Genomic DNA, 21,045 nt, shown 5'->3' on the forward strand with positions numbered 1-21,045 from the left:
CTGATCACCCCCCTGTCATTGATCACCCCCTGTAAGGCTCCATTCAGACATTTTTTTGGGCCCAAGTTAGCGGAAATTTTTTGTTTGTTTTTGTTTTTTCTTACTAAGTCTCATATTCCACTAACTTGTGTCAAAAAATAAAATCTCACATGAACTCACCATACCCCTCACGGAATCCAAATGCGTAAAATTTTTTAGACATTTATATTCCAGACTTCTTCTCACGCTTTAGGGCCCTAAAATGCCAGGGCCTTTAGGGCCCTAAAATTCTAGGGCCTTTAGGGCCCTAGAATTTGGGCACCTTTGCGCATCTAGGCTGCAAAAAAGTGTCACACATGTGGTATCGCCATACTCAGGAGAAGTTGGGGAAAAAAAGAAAAACATCATTTTCCGCTAACTTGTGACAAAAAATAAAAAATTCTAGGAACTCGCCATGCCCCTCACTGAATACCTTGGGGTGTCTTCTTTCCAAAATGGGGTCACTTGTGGCGTAGTTATACTGCCCTGGCAATTTAGGGGCCCAAATGTGTGAGAAGTACTTTGCAATCAAAATGTGTAAAAAATGGCCTGCAAAATCCGAAAGGTGCTCTTTGGAATGTGTGCCCCTTTGCCCACCTAGGCTGCAAAAAGGTGTGACACATCTGGTATCGCCGTACTCAGGAGAAGTTGGGGAATGTGTTTTGGGGTGTCATTTTACATATACCCATGCTGGGTGAGAAAAATATCTTGGTCAAATGCCAACTTTGTATAAAAAAATTGGAAAAGTTGTCTCTTGTCAAGTCAATCACCAAACCTGAATCCGATTGAGCATGCATTTCACTTGCTAAAGACAATACTGAAGGGAAAATGTCACAAGAACAAGCAGGAACTGAAGACCGTTGCAGTAGAGGCCTGGCAGAGCATCACTAGCGATGAAACCCAGTGTTTGGTGATGTCTATGCGTTCCAGACTTCAGGCTGTAATTGACTGCAAAGGATTTGCAACCAAGTATTAAAAAGTGAAAGTTTGATTTATGATTATTATTCTGTCCCATTACCTTTGGTCCCTTAACAAGTGGGAGGCACATATGCAAACTGTTGTAATTCCTGCACCGTTCACCTGATTTGGATGTAAATACCCTCAAATTAAAGCTGACAGTCTGTAGTTAAAGCACATCTTGTTTGTTTCATTTCAAATCCATTGTGGTGGTGTATAGAGCCAAAAATGTTAAAATTGTGTTGGTGTCCTAATATTTATGGACCTGACTGTATATATATACACAATACTACCACAGCTAGGTTGAGATGTTTGATGTAATTTGGTTAATTTGGGGTGTGTCCCACCAGGTACTAATTAATCAGTTGTAAAGGGGTGAAATACTTATTTGTATTACTGTATACACAGTACTTTCCAAAAGTATTCACCCCCCTTGACTTTTTGCTTATTTTGGTACATTACAGCCTTCTGTTTAAGGTTCAGTTAATCTGAATGTTATGTGATGGATCAGAACACAATAGTCTAAGTCGGTGAAGTGAAATGAGAAAAAAATAAAAATAAAATTATTGTTTAAGGATAGAAAACTGAAAATTGAAATGTGCGTATGTATCCAACCCCTTTGTCTGAAGCCCATAAAAAGCTCTTATATACCTATACCTATTACTTTCAGAATTCACATAATTAGTGAAATGATGTCCACCTGTGTGCAATCTAAGTGTCACATAATCTGTCATTATATACACACACCTATTTTGAAAGGGAAAATGTTGTTGAGAAGTACAAGTCAGGGTTAGGTTATAAAAAATATCCAAATCTTTGATAATCCCAAGGAGCACCATCAAATCTATCATAACCAAATGGAAGGAACATGGCACAACAGCAAACCTGCCAAGAGACGGACGCCCACCAAAACTCATGGACCGGGCAAGGAGGGCATTAATCCGAGAGGCAGCACAGAGACCTAAGGTGACCCTGGAGGAGCTGCAGAGTTCCACAGCAGAGACTGGAGTATCTGTACATAGGACGACAATAAGCCGTATGCTCCATAGAGTTGGGCTTTATGGCAGAATGGCCAGAAGAAAGTCATTACTTTCAGCTAAAAACAAAAAGTCACATTGTGAGTTTGCGAAAATGTATGAAGGAAGGTGCTCTGGTATGATAAGACTAAAATGGAATTTTTCGACAATCAAAGATAACGCTATGCCTGGCGCAAAGCCAGCACATCACCCAAAGAACACTATTAGATTTTTTTTCATTTTTAGCTGATCACCATATATTTACACCATATTTTATATTTACCACACGCTGCAAGCATTCTTTTACTTGATACTATACTGTTTTACTATATGGTCCTATTTATCAACCTTTTATCTAATAATATCATATTGAATAATAATTAGTAATATTATAAAATAAATCTGATATATATATGAAATACAGGTGGTGAGTGCCTGCTAACTATTACTATATAATTATTCAAAGTCAAGCGATTAGGTGAATCACTTTTGGAAGAGCACCATCACCACGGTGACAAGAGGAGTGAGCCACTATATTACAAAGCATTACTTGAAAATAATTTACTCCAGTAAACTGCAAAAAGTATTTAAGTCTTTGAAGTGGAAATATTAGATTTAGGCTGCCTGCACACAGGAGTGTTTTTTCACAACTACGGACCGTAAAAACCCGTCCTGCCGAGTGGACGAGCGCATGGCGTCATTTGTTGCTATGACGCCATGCGCTTCCGGCCACCGCCGCTGTACTGTGATACACTTGTATGATCTATACAAGTGTATTACTGTACAGCAGTGGTGGCAAGAAGAGCATGGCGTCATAGCAACCAATGACGCCAAGCGCTCGTCCACTCTGCAGGACAGCAGCCCAGGTTTTTACAGTCCGTAGTTATGAAAAAACACGCGCGTGTGCATGCGGCCTTACTGTTATGGTTGGAAGATGGGATTGTATTACGACTGTATGTGGGTGGGGTCTGAGCTATAAGATATTGTCCAGCTAAGCAGAGATGTACCTGTCTAGTGAGGTGACAGTACGGTATGGGGTGTACAGCTGGTTCTCCTCCCCGTGGTGCACCCTGGGTAACCCTAAATGAAGGAAAACACAAAATAAAGGAAAAAAACCTGTATACGGCGCCAGATCCCTCAGAGGAAGTCAGCTGCTTATTTTAGAATGGTCAAACGGGGGGTAGTTGAATGTTAAAAACAAGCGGTCGTCCCATTCACTATTATAAAATCACAAATGCTTGTGTAACCCAGCAGGGTTATTTTAGAATTAATAGTGATGATAGTACATTAAAATGGTACATTAAAAATGCCCCAGTGAGAACAAAGACATTTTTCAATAAAAGTTTTCTTTTTGAAAAAGATATTTTTAAAATAAAATTTTCAAGTAGAAATTTTCAAGTAAAAACTCACTTCACCCAGGAGGGGCAGGGTGGGATAAAGCACATAACACCCACTCTGCTTCCTCCAGCACCTGGGTCGCCTAATAGATCGTCTGGAAATAAACGGCAGTCACAGCTGGAATGTCTGGTAAATTTCCTCTTTATTAGCACAGGGTATGGGTAAGGGTAGGCTCAACACGTTTCGGGGTCACCAAGGATCCCCTTCATCAGGAGCATAAGTAAATCACATTAGTTTGCATGTATTTATACTGAAAAAGAGCGCCAAAAACCTGTTTGGAGGGCATCAGCAGCGGGGAGAGGAAGTGATGTCACTTCCGGTATGCGTTCCGTAGTGGAGCTAGGTTTTGGAAGAGTTCCAGTTTGCGTTCCAGCGTGGAACGCGCCGGAACCTGAATGGTGAGAAGACAGGCGCTGAGAAGGAAGTGACGTGATTTGAAGTTGTACTCCAGCTTAAAGCGCTTGGAGCAGCTGAGTAATGAGTTCTGGCTGTGACTGCCGTTAATTTCCAGACGATCTATTAGGCGACCCAGGCGCAGGAGGAAGCAGAATGGGTGTTATGTGCTTTATCCCACCCTGCCCCTCCTGGGTGAAGTGAGTTTTTACTTGAAAATTTCTACTTGAAAATTTTATTTTAAAAAGATCTTTTTCAAAAAGAAAACTTTTATTGAAAAATGTCTTTGTTCTCACGGGGGCATTTTTAATGTACCCTGCTGGGTTACACAAGCATTTGTGATTTCATAATAGTGAATGGGACGACCGCTTGTTTTTAACATTCAACTACCAGCCGTTTGACCATTCTAAAATTAGCAGCTGACTACCTCTGAGGGATCTGGCGCCGTATACAGGTTTTTTTCCTTTATTTTGTGTTTTCCTTCCTGTACCATGTCCACTTTAGATTAATTCTATCTGGACATTACACCTGTGGCAGCCTTCCACCTCCCCAACAACTAAATCCAACAAAATATATTAATAAATATATAGAAAAATAATAATATAAAAAAATAAATATATACCGAAATATAATCTGTACCCTAGATATATCATATCACCACCTAACGGTCCGTTCTCTTTGGCGCCCTGCCTGGATATCCCAGACTCTCTAGATACTAAGGAGTCTGTGACTAATCCCCTCTTCTTTTTTCCCTGTATCTCTGTCTTAACTCTAAATGAACCAGCAAATACTGGCGGTCTGAAAAAGAAAGCTTCTCCTGAGTCCTGACCAATAGGACACAAAATATAATCTAAAAACTGTGTGTGTGTATAGTGTGTGTCTATGTGTGTGCGGTATAGTGTGTGTGTGTGTGTGGTATATAGTGTGTGTGCGGTATACAGGTCCTTCTAAAAAAATTAGCATATTGTGATAAAGTTAATTATTTTCTGTAATGTACTGATAAACATTAGACTTTCATATATTTTAGATTCATTACACACCAGCTGAAGTAGTTCAAGCCTTTTATTGTTTTAATATTGATGATTTTAGCATACAGCTCATGAAAACCCAAATTTCCTATATAAAAAAATTTGCATATTTCATCCGACCACTAAAAGAAAAGTGTTTTTAATACAAAAAAAGTCAACCTTCAAATAATTATGTTCAGTTATGCACTCAATACTTGGTCGGGAATCCTTTTGCAGAAATGACTGCTTCAATGCGGTGTGGCATGGAGGCAATCAGCTTGTGGCACTGCTGAGGTGTTATGGAGGCCCAGGATGCTTCGATAGCGGCCTTAAGCTCATCCAGAGTGTTGGGTCTTGCGTCTCTCAACTTTCTCTTCCCAATATCCCACAGATTCTCTATGGGGTTCAGGTCAGGAGAGTTGGCAGGCCAATTGAGCACAGTAATACCATGATCAGTAAACCATTTACCAGTGGTTTTGGCACTGTGAGCAGGTGCCAGGTCGTGCTGAAAAATGAAATCTTCATCTCCATAAAGCTTTTCAGCAGATGGAAGCATGATGTGCTCCAAAAGAAGCGGTGGTGGTAGAAGCAGCCACAGCCTCAGGCCATAGCTGCCACTATCATCCAGCGGTCATGTTTTGACCAACAATACATCTGTACTGGAATGGTTGACTCATCTCAGGTGACAACAGATACACACAGCCACTAATTGGTGAGTTCCTCTGAAACCACACTTAGTTGGCATAGCCCAGGAACAACCTCTGTGCTCTCTCCTGTCCTGCAACTGTCTCTTTCTTTTTCTACTCGTACGGACAGTCAGCAGCTAAAGGTCTGCACAAACTGGAGGAGAGATCTGCTGCGTCCTCCCCTCATCAACTAGCAATGATGACAGTCGGGTGGGAGCACGTGTTGCGAGCAGTCAGGGACGTGACTATGAAACTGGTAAGGGTGATATAAGCGACGAACAGACATTAGTGGATGATGATGTAGCTGATCACACATGGGATCTGAGCGAAGAGGGAGCCTCATCATCAGGGGGTGAGAGTGGCAGGCCCATAAGACAGCAGCAGGGTGGCAGCATGCCGATGAGCCAGCAGGGTTAAATTTAGTGGGAGATCTAGAGCCAAACGTACCTGGGGTAGACCATCTGCTACTCAGGAGCCTACCTGTTAGGAAGCAACTAGCCATGCCCGGCTACAGGCAGTCAGAATGGAATGGTGGGAGGAAAAATGCCATACTCGGGTGTCACGGCTGAGGATGGGGGAAACCCTCAGCCATGCGATGACAGAAGATAATGGTCGCTGTTCGGCCAGGACAGAAATCAGGGAGCAGGTCACCTCCTAATACGTCCCTAATTCTGACCCTGACTCCTAGCTGTATGAGCCAACCCTGATGGTAGGAGGGCTCATACTCCGAAACCTAGGGTCCCTACTAGCCCTCGGGGTAACCCTGGACTAGGAGCAGGGTAAGACGACCTGTTCCTCCTAGACACGGACGAACAGGAGTCTCACTGGCCAAGCTGCAAGGAAAGGGGAACATATACAGCATATGGCAATGGCAGGTAAGTGAAACAAGTACTACACCTACCTGCCACAGACACACAGCCTGGAACCCATGTACAAGTACTGCTGTCCACAACAACACAAATGGACACAGCACACACTATACATCACACAGGAACCCAGGAAACCATAGCTGCAATAAACACAGAGACCATAGAAACATCTTCATAGCATCATACATAAACTTATGACCACAAGGGTGGCCCTCACTGGATAGATGGTATATGACCAGGAGGATGATTCCAGCAAAACACATGGCTGGAGTACCCCTCAGATACAGGCATCCAGCGGAAGCTAAATAGCCCAAGTAGCCACACTCACACACAGACACACCCAGTGTTTACACACTAGGAACGAAGTTAACCCTTCCAACACCAGGTAAGGGAAGAAGGCCACTTAAAGGGGAAGTGTACAAACAACATCACACTGCAACTGTTACCGCTGGCAACGACATGTGTGGCAACCATGTCCTGGGAGCCAGCCAGAAGGCCGAGACACTGCCACCACATGTACACAACACCACACATTGCCACGGGCAAGCGCAAGTGAAGAAAAGTGTCACAATGCACACCATAGGCAGTGACATCGGGAGTGTGGGAATTTTATATCAAGTCACTGGAGGACGTTAGCGTGGCGGCAAGCAGGATATGTGGGTAGAAGGTAAAGCGGCCCTGCGTCAACACATGGAGGATCACCATAAAGTGGCCGGGTAAAACCGTGCACTAATATAGTAGTACAGCCTGACGCAGCAAGTGCTGCATCTCCCAGCGGCCCGCTCGCCTTGTCCATCAATCAGGGCTCCTCACTAGAAGGAAGCTGTCATTCCTTCCCTTCGTCCATTGCTTATGATGCTCCTCCTCGTCACATGTTTCGGCAGCAATCGATCACTGAGGTGATTGCAAAAAGACAGCAATATTCATGCACTCATCCAATAGTGCAGAACCTGAATGTGCACCTTGCCAAGTTTCTGGTACTAAAATCCCTCCCTTTCCATATCGTGGACTCCGAACACTTTAGAGAACTGATGGCTTGTGCCCACCCAAAGTACTTCTCTAAAAAAGCTGTACCACCCCTGCACACGCATGTTGAGCTGAAGGTGGGCCAGTCCTTGAGCCTGTCGGTATCTGGTACAGTTCATGCCAGCACTAACATGTGGAGCTGCAACTATGGCCAAGAACAATATATCTTCTTTACAGCCCACTAGGTAAATGTGGTACCAGTCCAGGCACATCAGCAACTTGATCAGGTGATGGCAATGCCACCTCCGCATTCTAATCATAGGATTTCTGCACCAATGCCCTCCTCCAACTCCTCATCCTCCACCTGGTCCTCAGCCTCCACTGTGGGCACAGTTCAGAGTGTTCCTCCAGCATGGAATAGCTTTCCTGCAGAAGTGGTAGCTGCAAATACAGTGAAGGAGTTTAAGCATGCATGGGATAGGCATAAGGCCACCCTTCATATAATATAGGGCCAAGGGCTATTCATAGTATTCAGTATATTAGCAGACTAGATGGGCCAAATGGTTCTTATCTGCCGACACATTCTATGTTTCTATGTTTCTATTCCAGCTATGCAAAATGCAGTTCTGCACCCGGTCAGCCTGAGCAAATGTAGACACACCGGGGAGGAACTATTTCACATCATTAACCAATAAATCAAATCCTCGCTGTCTCCTTGCCAACTAGAAATATGAACCATGGTCACCAATAATGGAAAGAACATTTGGCCTCCGCTACCTCAGGGAGGGCTGACCCATGCGGCATGCATGGCACACATTTTTAATCTGGTTGTCACCCAGTTCCTGAAGTCTTGCACCCAACTGCAAGACATCTTTAAAATTTCAAGAAACTGTGCATGCACTTCAGCCACTCTTACCGTGCAAAACACACACTCCTTGAGCTGCAAAAACAGAATGGTGTACCCCTACATCACCTCATATGCGATGTTTCCACATGTTGGAACTCCACTCTTCACATGTTGGACAGACTGCATTAGTAGAGGAACCTCGTCACTGATTTCTTGATGATGCAGATGGACAGGACTACTCCCCGTTGTAACTTAGACATTAGACAGTGGCAGCTCATGCTCAGAGCTCAGGCTTTGAGTAGGCCTCTTTATTTGTCAGTCGTCAGGACTATGGGATGAATTATTCCACTTATTCACGTCCTGAAGGGGATGCTGATAAATCTGACTGAAGAGGCTACATCGCATGGCCACCTGAGCCCTGTGGAGGCTGAAATGGCACAGGAGGAGGAGAACATAAATGCCAAGGAATTCTATACAGAACTAGGTGGTTTATCTGCCCAAGTGACAGGAGAGGAGCATGAGGAGCTAGAGGACAACATCCAAGAAGACACAGATAACCCTGACAGACCGTGGCAGTATGAAGTGGAGATGGAGGCAGGAAGTCCCTTCGAGTCCCTTGCGCAAATGGTCATATTAATGCCGAGTTGCTTGCATAGTTAGAGAACAATGTGCAGGCGCCCCCTGCCATGGCTAGAAATAGAAAGTTCTAATAGTGCTAATATTATTAACTACAACACTAGGGCCAACAACACAACAACCTCATATTTATTTCCCCTCCTTTTTTTAAAATCATTTTTAATGTTTTTTACTTATGCATATACATATATATTTATGGATTGTGATAACATGTGCGGATGCATGCATGTACATGCTCGTTATGGGCATGTATATGTATACACTGATGGGGACATACAGTCGTGGCCAAAACTTTTGAGAATGACACAAATATTAGTTTTCACAAAGTTTGCTGCTAAACTGCTTTTAGATTTTTGTTTCAGTTGTTTCTGTGATGTAATGAAATATAATTACACGCACTTCATACATTTCAAAGGCTTTTATCGACAATTACATGACATTATGCAAAGAGTCAGTATTTGGAGTGTTGGCCCTTCTTTTTCAGGACCTCTGCCATTCGACTGGGCATGCTCTCAAACAACTTCTGGGCCAATTCCTGACTGATAGCAACCCATTCTTTCATAATCACTTCTTGGAGCTTGTCAGAATTAGTGTGTTTTTGTTTGTCCACCCGCCTCTTGAGGATTGACCACAAGTTCTCAATGGGATTAAGATCTGTGGAGTTTCCAGGCCATGGACCCAAAATGTCAACGTTTTGGTCCCCGAGCCACTTAGTTATTACTTTTGCCTTATGGCACAGTGCTCCATCGTGCTGGAAAATGCATTGTTCTTCGCCAAACTGTTGTTGGAAGAAGTTGCTGTTGGAGGGTGTTTTGGTACCATTCTTTAATCATGGCTGTGTTTTGGGTCAAAATTGAGAATGAGCCCACTCCCTTGGATGAGAAGAAACCCCATACATGAATGGTCTCAGGATGATTTACTGTTGGCATGACACAGGACTGATGGTAGCGCTCACCTTTTCTTCTCCGGACAAGCCTTTTTCCTGATGCCCCAAACAATCGGAAAGAGGCTTCATCGGAGAATATGACTTTGCCCCAGTCCTCAGCAGTCCATTCACCATATTTTCTGCAGAAGATCAATCTGTCCCTGATGTTTTTTTTGGAGAGAAGTGACTTCTTTGCTGCCCTTCTTGACACCAGTACATCTTCCAAAAGTCTTCGCCTCACTGTGCATGCAGATGCGCTCACACCTGCCTGCTGCCATTCCTGAGCAAGCTCTGCACTGGTGGCACTCCGATCCCGCAGCTGAATCCTCTCTAGGAGATGATCCTGGAGCTTGCTGGACTTTCTTTGACGCCCCTGAAGCCTTCTTAACAAGAATTGAACCTCTTTCCTTGAAGTTCTTGATGATCCTATAAATTGTTGATTGAGGTGCAATCTTGGTAGCCACAATATCCTTGCCTGTGAAGCCATTTTTATGCAACGCAATGATGGCTGCACGTGTTTCTTTGCAGGTCACCATGGTTAACATTAAAAGAACAATGATTTCAAGCATCACCCCCCTTTTAACAGGTGAAGTCTGCCATTTTAACTCAATCAGCCTGACATAATGATCTCCAGTAGAGTTGAGCGAACACCTGGATGTTCGGGTTCGAGAAGTTCGGCCGAACTTCCCGGAAATTTTCGGGTTTGGGATCCGAACTCGACCCGAACTTTGCCCCGAAGCCGAACCCCATTGAAGTCAATGGGGACCTGAACTTTTCGGCAATAAAAAGGCTGTAAAATAGCCTAGGAAAGGGATAGAGGGCTGTAAAAGGCAGCAAAATGTAGGTAAATCCCCTGCAAACAAATGTGGATAGGGAAATTAATAAAAAAAAAAAATATTAAAATTAACCAATATCAATTGGAGAGATGTCTCATGGCAGAGAATCGGGCTTCATGTCACCCACCACTGGAACAGGCCATTGTCAGATATTTAGGCCCCGGCACCCAGACAGAGGAGAGAGGTCCCATAGCAGAGAATCAGGCTTCAAGTCATAGCAGAGAATCAGGCTTCATGTCATAGCAGAGAATCAGGCTTCATGTCATAGCAGAGAATCTGGCTTCATGTCATAGCAGAGAATCTGGCTTCATGTCATAGCAGAGAATCTGGCTTCACGTCACCCACCACTGGAACAGGCCATTGTCAGATATTTAGACCCCGGCACCCAGACAGAGGAGAGAGGTCCCATAGCAGAGAATCAGGCTTCATGTCATAGCAGAGAATCAGGCTTCATGTCATAGCAGAAAATCAGGCTTCATGTCATAGCAGAAAATCAGGCTTCATGTCATAGCAGAGAATCAGGCTTCATGTCATAGCAGAGAATCAGGCTTCATGTCATAGCAGAGAATCAGGCTTCACGTCACCCACCACTGGAACAGGCCATTGTCAGATATTTAGGCCCCGGCAACCAGACAGAGGAGAGAGGTCCTATAGCAGAGAATCAGGCTTCATGTCATAGCAGAGAATCAGGCTTCAAGTCATAGCAGAGATTCAGGCTTCATGTCATAGCAGAGAATCAGGCCCCGGCACCCAGACAGAGGAGAGGTTCATTCAACTTTGGGTTGCCCCGCAATATAATGGTAAAATGAAAATAAAAAGAGGATTGAATGAGGAAGTGACCTGGAGTACAATAATATATGGTTAACGGGAGGTAGTTATAAATGTCTAATCTGCACAAGGGATGGACAGGTCCTGTGGGATCCATGCCTGGTTCATTTTTATGAACGTCAGCTTGTCCACATTGGCTGTAGACAGGCGGCTGCGTTTGTCTGTAATGACGCCCCCTGCCGTGCTGAATACACGTTCAGACAAAACGCTGGCCGCCGGGCAGGCCAGCACCTCCAAGGCATAAAAGGCTAGCTCTGGCCACGTGGACAATTTAGAGACCCAGAAGTTGAATGGGGCCGAACCATCAGTCAGTACGTGGAGGGGTGTGCACACGTACTGTTCCACCATGTTAGTGAAATGTTGCCTCCTGCTAACACGTTCCGTATCAGGTGGTGGTGCACTTAGCTGTGGCGTGTTGACGAAACTTTTCCACATCTCTGCCATGCTAACCCTGCCCTCAGAGGAGCTGCCCATGACACAGCTGCGTTGGCAACCTCTTGCTCCTCCTCTGCCTTCGCCTTGGGCTTCCACTTGTTCCCCTGTGACATTTGAGAATGCTCTCAGTAGCGCGTCTACCAATGTGCGCTTGTACTCGCACATCTTCCTATCACGCTCCAGTGCAGGAAGTAAGGTGGGCACATTGTCTTTGTACCGTGGATACAGCAGGGTGGCAACCCAGTAGTCCGCACACGTTAAAATGTGGGCAACTCTGCTGTCGTTGCACAGGCACTGCAGCATGTAGTCGCTCATGTGTGCCAGGCTGCCCAGAGGTAAGGACAAGCTGTCCTCTGTGGGAGGCGTATCGTCATCGTCCTGCGTCTCCCCCCAGCCACGCACCAGTGATGGGCCCGAGCTGCGTTGGGTGCCACCCCGCTGTGAACATGTTTTATCCTCATCCTCCTCAACCCCCTCCTCATCCTCGTCCTCCAGTAGTGGGCCCTAGCTGGCCACATTTGTACCTGGCCTCTGCTGTTGCAAAAAATCTCCCTCGGAGTCACTTCGAAGAGACTGGCCTGAAAGTGCTAAAATGACCCCTCTTCCTCCTCCTCCTCCTCCTGGGCCACCTCCTCTTCCATCATCGCCCTAAGTGTTTTCTCAAGGAGACATAGAAGTGGTATTGTAACGCTGATAACGGCGTCATCGCCACTGGCCATGTTGGTGGAGTACTCGGAACAGCGCAACAGGGCACACAGGTCTCGCATGGAGGCCCAGTCATTGGTGGTGAAGTGGTGCTGTTCCGCAGTGCGACTGACCCGTGCGTGCTGCAGCTGAAACTCCACTATGGCCTGCTGCTGCTCGCACAGTCTGTCCAGCATGTGCAAGGTGTAGTTCCACCTGGTGGGCACGTCGCATATGAGGCGGTGAGCGGGAAGGCCCAAGTTACGCTGCAGCGCAGACAGGCGAGCAGCGTCAGGATGTGAATGCCGGAAGCGCGAACAGACGGCCCGCACTTTATGCAGCAGCTCTGACATGTCGGGGTAGTTGTGAATGAACTTCTGCACCACCAAATTCAGCACATGCGCCAGACAAGGGATGTGCGTCAAATCGCACACCACCAGGCCGGGCTTGAGGCTCACCGGCAGCAACCACTTGTCAATCTGTTGTTCTATACCCCGCCACAACTCCTGTGCGGTGTGGGGCCTGTACCCCAAACATATGAGTTTCAGAATGGCCTGCTGACGTTTACCCCGGGCTGTGCTAAAGTTGGTGGTGAAGGTGTGTGGCTGACTGGATGAGCAGGTGGAAGAAGAGTAGGAGGAGGAGGCAACAGGAGGCAAAAGAATGTTGCCCTGCGATCCTTGGCGGCGGAAGGACGTGCGCCAAACAGCTCTCCGCCTGGGGCCCAGCCGCCACTACATGTACCCAGTGTGCAGTTAGGGAGATATAGCGTCCCTGGCCGTGCTTACTGGTCCACGTATCTGTGGTTAGGTGGACCTTGCCACAGATGGCGTTGCGCAGTGAACACTTGATTTTATCGGCTACTTGGTTGTGCAGGGAAGGCACGGCTCTCTTGGAGAAGTTGTGGCGGCTGGGAACAACATACTGTGGGACAGCAAGCGACATGAGCTGTTTGAAGCTGTCTGTGTCCACCAGCCTGAATGACAGCATTTCATAGGCCAGTAGTTTAGAAATGCTGGTATTCAGGGCCAGGGATCGAGGGTGGCTAGGTGGGAATTTACGCTTTCTCTCAAATGTTTGTGAGATGGAGAGCTGAACGCTGCCGTGTGACATGGTTGAGATGCTTGGTGACGGAGGTGGTGGTGTTGGTGGTATATCCTCTGTTTGCTGGGCGGCAGGTGCCTCCAGAGGTGGAGGAAGAGGCCGAGGCGGCAGCAGCAGAAGAGGCCGAGGCGGCAGCAGCAGAAGAAGGAGCAGGGGGAGCCTGAGTGAGTTCCTTGTGTTTAAGGTGTTTACTCCACTGCAGTTCATGCTTTGCATGCAGGTGCCTGGTCATGCAGGTTGTGCTAAGGTTCAGAACGTTAATGCCTCGCTTCAGGCTCTGATGGCACAGCGTGCAAACCACTCGGGTCTTGTCGTCAGCACATTGTTTGAAGAAGTGCCATGCCAGGGAACTCCTTGAAGCTGCCTTTGGGGTGCTCTGTCCCAGATGGCGGCGGTCAGTAGCAGGCGGAGTCTCTTGGCGGCGGGTGTTCTGCTTTGGCCCACTGCTCCCTCTTTTGCTACGCTGTTGGCTTGGTCTCACCACTGCCTCTTCCTCCGAACTCTGAAAGTCAGTGGCACGACCTTCATTCTATGTGGGGTCTAGGACCTCATCGTCCCCTGCATTGTCTTCCACCCAGTCTTCTTCCCTGACCTCCTGTTCAGTCTGCACACTGCAGAAAGACGCAGCAGTTGGCACCTGTTTTTCGTCATCATCAGAAACGTGCTGAGGTGGTATTCCCATGTCCTCATCATCAGGTAACATAAGTGGTTGTGCGTCAGTGCATGTCTTCCACCGCTGGGGAAGGGCTAGGTGGATGTCCTTGGGAAACCCTGCCAGCAGAGTCTTCAAACAGAATAAGAGACTGCTGCATAACATGAGGCTAAGACAATTTGTCTGATATGGATGGGGGTGATGTGACAGACTGATGGGCTTGGTTTTCAGGCGCCATCTGTGCGCTTTCTGCAGAAGACTGGGTGGGAGATAATGTGAACGTGCTGGATCCACTGTCGGCCACCCAATTGACTAATGCCAGTACCTCATCAGGCCTTACCATCCTTAGAACGGCATTGGGCCCCACCAAATATTGCTGTAAATTCTGGCGTCTACTGGGACCTGAGGTAGTTGGTTCACTAGGACGTGTGGCTGTGGAAGAACGGCCACGTCCTCTCCCAGCACCAGAGGGTCCACTAACACCACCACGACCATGTCCGCGTCCGCGTCCCTTACAAGATGTTTTCCTCATTGTTACCGTTCACCACAATAAGAAAAAAATTATTTGGCCCAATGTATTGAATTCAAATTCAGGCCTTTTTTTACAGACACCTAACACTATCTGGCTATCTATTTAGGTACCGTATTACACTAATACAGTCACAGCAGTAACGACAGATTTAGCTGAATATAAATTGTAGGCCTAGTATTTAGGCCCTGGATGACAGGTATACGTTTACGGACAGAATTAGACTTGGAAATGCACGGTAGCGTGTGAAGTTATTGAGGATGACCATATCCGCACCTTCAATCTAATATACCCTTTTATGGATAGATTTAAAGTTGGCCTGATACAGCAGAAACCACTGATTTAGGGAATTGCTAAGTTGGGAATTGTATTTCAACCCAGAACAAAAACTGTGCTTTGACGGACACTAAATAACTTGACCAGCCACAGCAGTAACGACAGATTTAGCTGAATATAAATTGTAGGCCTAGTATTTAGGCCCTGGATGACAGGTATACGTTTACGGACAGAATTAGACTTGGAAATGCACAGTAGCATGTGAAGTTATTGAGGATGACCATATCCGCGCCTTCAATCTAATATGCCCTTTTATGGATAGATGTAAAGTTGGCCTGATACAGCAGAAACCACTGATTTAGGGAATTGCTAAGTTGGGAATTGTATTTCAACCCAGAACAAAAACTGTGCTTTGACGGACACTAAATAACTTGACCAGCCACAGCAATAACCACAGCTTTAGCTGAATATAAATTGTAGGCCTAGTATTTAGGCCCTGGATGACAGGTATCCCTTTCATGAACAGAATTAGACTTGGAAATGCACGGTAGCGTGTGAAGTTATTGAGGGTGACCCTATCCGCACCTTCAATCTAATATACCCTTTTATGGATAGATTTAAAGTTGGCCTGATACAGCAGAAACCACTGATTTAGGGAATTGCTAAGTTGGGAATTGTATTTCAACCCAGAACAAAAACTGTGCTTTGGCGGACACTAAATAACTTGACCAGCCACAGTAGTAACAACAGATTTAGCTGAATATAAATTGTAGGCCTATTATTTAGGCGCAGGATGACAGGTATACGTTTACGGACAGAATTAGACTTGGAAATGCACGGTAGCGTGTGAAGTTATTGAGGATGACCCTATCCTCACCTTCAATCTAATATACCCTTTTATGGATAGATTTAAAGTTGGCCTGATACAGCAGAAACCACTGATTTAGGGAATTGCTAAGTTGGGAATTGTATTTCAACCCAGAACAAAAATATATCCTTTGCCAGACAGCAGACAGTATTACAATTGGCTAGCCACAGCTGAAACACCAGATTTAGGGTACTGCTATTTTGGCAATTGTATTTCACCCCTCAATAAAATAGCAAGCACAGCCAAGCCCCTGATGTAGGATATAGCAAAAAAAAAAACACTATTGATGGTTAAATGTATTTGGTGGCAACTTGTGCTGGCGCACCACGCGCCGATCACCCCAGAAAAAAGTGACAGAAAAACTCGCTCTGGGCAACCTAAAAACAGTGAGCAATTAAATAGCAGCAGTTGAACGATCCACAGCTGTAGATCGATCACTTCATTAAGTGTTTTTGCTGAGTAAATCCCTGCCTAATCTCGCCCTAACAACAGCAGCTGCATCCTCTCCCTACACTGATCAGAGCAGAGTGACGTGCGGCGCTACGTGACTCCAGCTTAAATAGAGGCTGGGTCACATGCTGCACTGGCCAATCACAGCCATGCCAATAGTAGGCATGGCTGTGATGGCCTCTTGGGGCAAGTAGTATGACGCTTGTTGATTGGCTGCTTTGCAGCCTTTCAAAAAGCGCCAAGAAAGCAACGAACACCGAACCCGGACTTTTACGAAAATTTTCGGGTTCGGGTCCGTGTCACGGACACCCCAAAATTCGGTACGAACCCGAACTATACAGTTCGGGTTCGCTCATCCCTAATCTCTAGCCTTGTGCTCATCAACATTCTCACCTGAGTTAACAAGACGATTACTGAAATGATCTGAGCAGGTCCTTTAAATACATTTTTTGGATTAAGTTAATTTTCATGGCAAAGAAGGACTATGCAATTCATCTGATCACTCTTCATAACATTCTAGAGTATATGCAAATTGCTATTATAAAAACTAAAGCAGCAACTTTTCCAATTTCCAATATTTATGTAATTCTCAAAACTTTTGGCCACGACTGTATATATCTTTTCCCTTACGTCCTACCAGCAGCACAGATGGGGTTAACTGCCCCTGTGGACTGGTAGGACCGGCGGAATTTTAATGAGCCCAAGAACCAATAAACGATCTTCAGCTCCCTGAAAGGGAGGAGATCACCCCCCAGCCCACCGTGTTTTTTTCTGTCCTTTGGACAGGTTGGACTGGCGTATCGCTCCTTCTGGGAGCTGAGAGTTAGGGGCTCCTTTTCTTCCGGTAAAGGATCGCCCCGTTTTTTTACATGGCTCTCTTTTTGCCTTTATTTCAGGCGGATTGCGGCGATTTTTTTATATACCTGGGGACCGCGGGGAGCGGGGTGTCCCCCTCCCCTCTCCTTTCAGTTTCTCCTGGTCTCCCGTTCCTCCCATCGCCACATGCGCGTGGCGCTATGGGCGCCGCCATCTTCCGGAAGTGACGCGCACTAGCTGCGCTACGTCACTTCCGGTTTTTTCGCAGCGCGGCTGAGGTTCTATCCTCACCCTCTTGATAAGAGTACTTCCCTATAGACATCCTGTGATCCAGGATGACCCGGGGCAGCTATCCAAAGCATGTTGAGCTAGTTTGTTTAGCTCTCTTATATCTTAGGAGACTTACGATTTGGGACCCGCCCAGGGGGCGGGGCTTCTTCCTTTTAAGCGCCCAGAGCCTGTCATTCAGTGCTCTGGTTGCATTGCTTTGACAAGCTAGCTCCAGAGTTCCCTGTGCCTTGTGATATCCTTATATTATTGCTTGACGTAGGTTTGTGTGTTCCTCTTCTGCAGCTCTATATTTCTCTAGTGCTGGTGGGCCCCCTTAAGGTCTCGTTTCTCCACCTCCAATTTTTTTGTAGGTGTTATGACCTGTCTTTTTTGTTTCCAATTACAGACTATGGCTTCCCCCAAGGATCTGGATCAGCAAAAAACTGGGGCCAATAGGAAGCATTTGGCGTGCTTTGATTGTAACACGCCCTTAGACGACGGCTGTCCCTACTGTAGGTGTGAGAGTTGTCGCACGGCATCCACGGAACCCACGATGCAGGAGATGTTTCAGTGGACAAAGACATACGTGGATGATTCCATTAAGGGAGTGGTGCGCTTATTGAATGAGAGGTTACCAGGACCCTCTCAGACTCCCATGGATGTGGCCGCTCCAGTCGCACCAGCCGAAAGACCCACCCCTTGTTCGGTGGGGTCTTCTTCTGAGGAAGAAGAAATCACTTCTTGCTTTTTCCCTCCAGAAAAGACGCAGAAGCTACTTAAGTCAATCAGGTCGGGGGACCATGATGTTGACATTGGGGAGTCCTCCGATCCCGCCGTACGGACACAGCGTGTCTTCAGAGCGGATGAGACCCTTCTCTCTGTGATGCGCACAGAATGGCGAAAGCCTGAGAAAGGCCCAGTTCTCACTAGAAAGTTTAAACTTATGTACCCGATGGCTAAACCCTTGGTGGAATCGTGGGGTTCCATTCCCAAGGTGGACATGGCTATAGCCAAGTTGTCCCGGCGCACTCTAGTCCCTGCAGATAATGGGTCTAGTCTGCAGGACCCTCTAGATCGGAGGGCAGAGTGCACCCTCAGAAGGAGTTATGCGGCGGCCGCTGCCTCCGCATCAACTTCGATTGCGGCCACTGAAGTAGCCACCTATCTACGCTCTAGGCTCAATCAGATCCAGACAGATGTGGACCAGAGCGTATCCAGGGATGATATCTTAGCAGCTTTCAAGTCAGCCAACCTGGCTATGGATTTCTTAGTCGACTCCACCCAGATGCAGTTGAAGCTGGCCGCCAAAACTATGGCCTTAGTTTCGGCTGCCCGCAGACCACTCTGGCTGAAACCTTGGGTCGCGGACAACGCGTCCAAGTTTAATCTTTGTGGGCTCCCCTTCGAACCAGACAGGCTGTTTGGGTCCGAATTGGATAAAATAATGGAGGGGCTCTCCGACAAAAAGGGGAAGAGCCTCCCCCAGCAGCCCTTTCGGGGACGCCCCAGGCAGGAAAAGAAGCGCGAAGGACGCCCGGGGCAGCAATCTAGGCGCAGAGATTGGGGGGGACCGTCTCGTAAATATTCGAGGCGCTCCCGTAAACCCGCTAAGGAGGCAAAACCCTCCTGACTATGGGCCTCGTCGAGGCTCTTGGATAAGCCCTGCTGTCCCTGCAGTGTCTCCTCTAGACTCCCCCAAACTCCCGGGGGGGGCCGTCTCTCCCATTTCAAAGACTCTTGGAGTCAGTTGATCGCAGACCCTTGGGTTCTGAACTTAGTCTCCGTCGGGTACCGGGTAGACTTTCTCTCTCTCCCCCCAGAGAGATTTGTCGCTACACGAAACTTCGGGCCGGCCAAACAAGTGGTCCTGGAATCTTACATCCAGGACTATATCTCCAAGGGAGCCCTAGAGGAGGTGCCGGCAGGGGAGAGAGGCCTAGGCATTTACTCACCAGTGTTCCTGGTTCCCAAAAAGACGGGAGACCTCCGGATTATCATCGATTTGAGATTTTTCAATCGATTTATAAGGAAAACAAGGTTTCGCATGGAAACCATAAGGTCAGTCGCCCATATCCTCAACCTCGGGGATGTCATGGCTACTCTGGACCTCAAAGATGCTTATCTTCACATTCCGATCCATTCCGCCTTCCGGAAATTTCTCAGGATCGCGGTCCAGATTTCAGGGGTTCGCAGGCACTTTCAGTTCACCGCGCTCCCCTTCGGAATCTCTTCTGCCCCCCTTATCTTCACCAAGGTGGTGGTATCGGTGGTGGCAGCATTGAGACTTCAAGGGCTGACTATTATTCCTTATCTGGACGATTGGCTTTTCATAGCCTCTTCAGTTCCGATCCTTACCCACCATCTTCAGGTCGCAATCTCCTTTCTTCTCTGCCTAGGCTGGATCATCAACTGGCAGAAGTCGAATGTGAGCCCATCATCTTCAATCCATTATTTAGGATTCGTGGTCGACTCTGTGGAGATGTCCCTCCGGTTGACTCAAGAAAGGAAAGCGCGGATTCAGGACCTGGCAAAGGTCCTTCATGTCCCTCGTTGAGTCTCTATTCGGACTCTCATGAAGATGGTGGGGCTCATGTCAGCGGCTGCGGACGCAGTCCCTTGGGCGCTATGGCACCTCCGTCCTCTTCAGTCGGAGGTCTTACACTTATGGAACGGCAGCCCTGCGGGGCTAGATTCCCTGTGCTCCCTGTCTGGTCAAACCCGGAATTCCCTCAGATGGTGGTTTCGACTGCCAGCAGGGAAGTCTATGACCCAACCAGTTTGGGTCATATTGACTACAGACGCGTCCCTTGTAGGCTGGGGCGCTCACCTGGACGTATCCCAAGTGCAGGGATCTTGGTCCCCCCTGGAGCGGCATCTTTCCTCCAATCTTTGCGAGATGCGAGCTATCCGGCTAGCCCTCCTTCACTTCGCCCCTCAGATTCGGGGCAAAGCGGTGAAAGTCCAGTCAGACAATATGACTGCGGTTCTTTATATAAACAAGCAGGGAGGCACAAGGTCATTACCCCTTCTATCAGAGATCGGGGTGATCCTTCGGTGGGCAGAGCTGAACCTTTCCCATCTATCTGCCATTCATATCCGAGGTTCCCTCAATATGATAGCAGACCGCTTAAGTCGAGGATTACCGACCATGGAGTGGTCTCTGCATCCGGAGGTCTTCAGGCAGCTAGTTCACAGTTGGGGTATGCCAGAGGTGGACCTCATGGCAACCAGGTTCAACGCCAAGGTGCTGAGGTTCTGTTCCCTGTATCGGGAAGACAACCCCCTGGCGATAGATGCTCTGTCGATACCGTGGAGGTTCAGGCTGGCTTACATCTTCCCTCCTTTTTCCATGATACCGAGGGTATTGATGAAAATCCGTCAGGATCAGGCCTCGGTAATAGCCATCATACCGTTTTGGCCCAAAAGATCCTGGTTTACCCAGCTCATTCAGATGAGTCGGGGACAATACTGGAGACTCCCCCCGGAGCAGACCCTGGTGTCGTGGGACACTCACCTCTGCCCAGATCTGCACAGGTTCAACCTGACAGCCTGGAGGTTGATCAGTCCCTTCCCAACATA

This window comes from Bufo gargarizans, chromosome 3 (assembly GCF_014858855.1).
Source record: "Bufo gargarizans isolate SCDJY-AF-19 chromosome 3, ASM1485885v1, whole genome shotgun sequence".
In the NCBI taxonomy this organism is placed as follows: domain Eukaryota; kingdom Metazoa; phylum Chordata; class Amphibia; order Anura; family Bufonidae; genus Bufo; species Bufo gargarizans.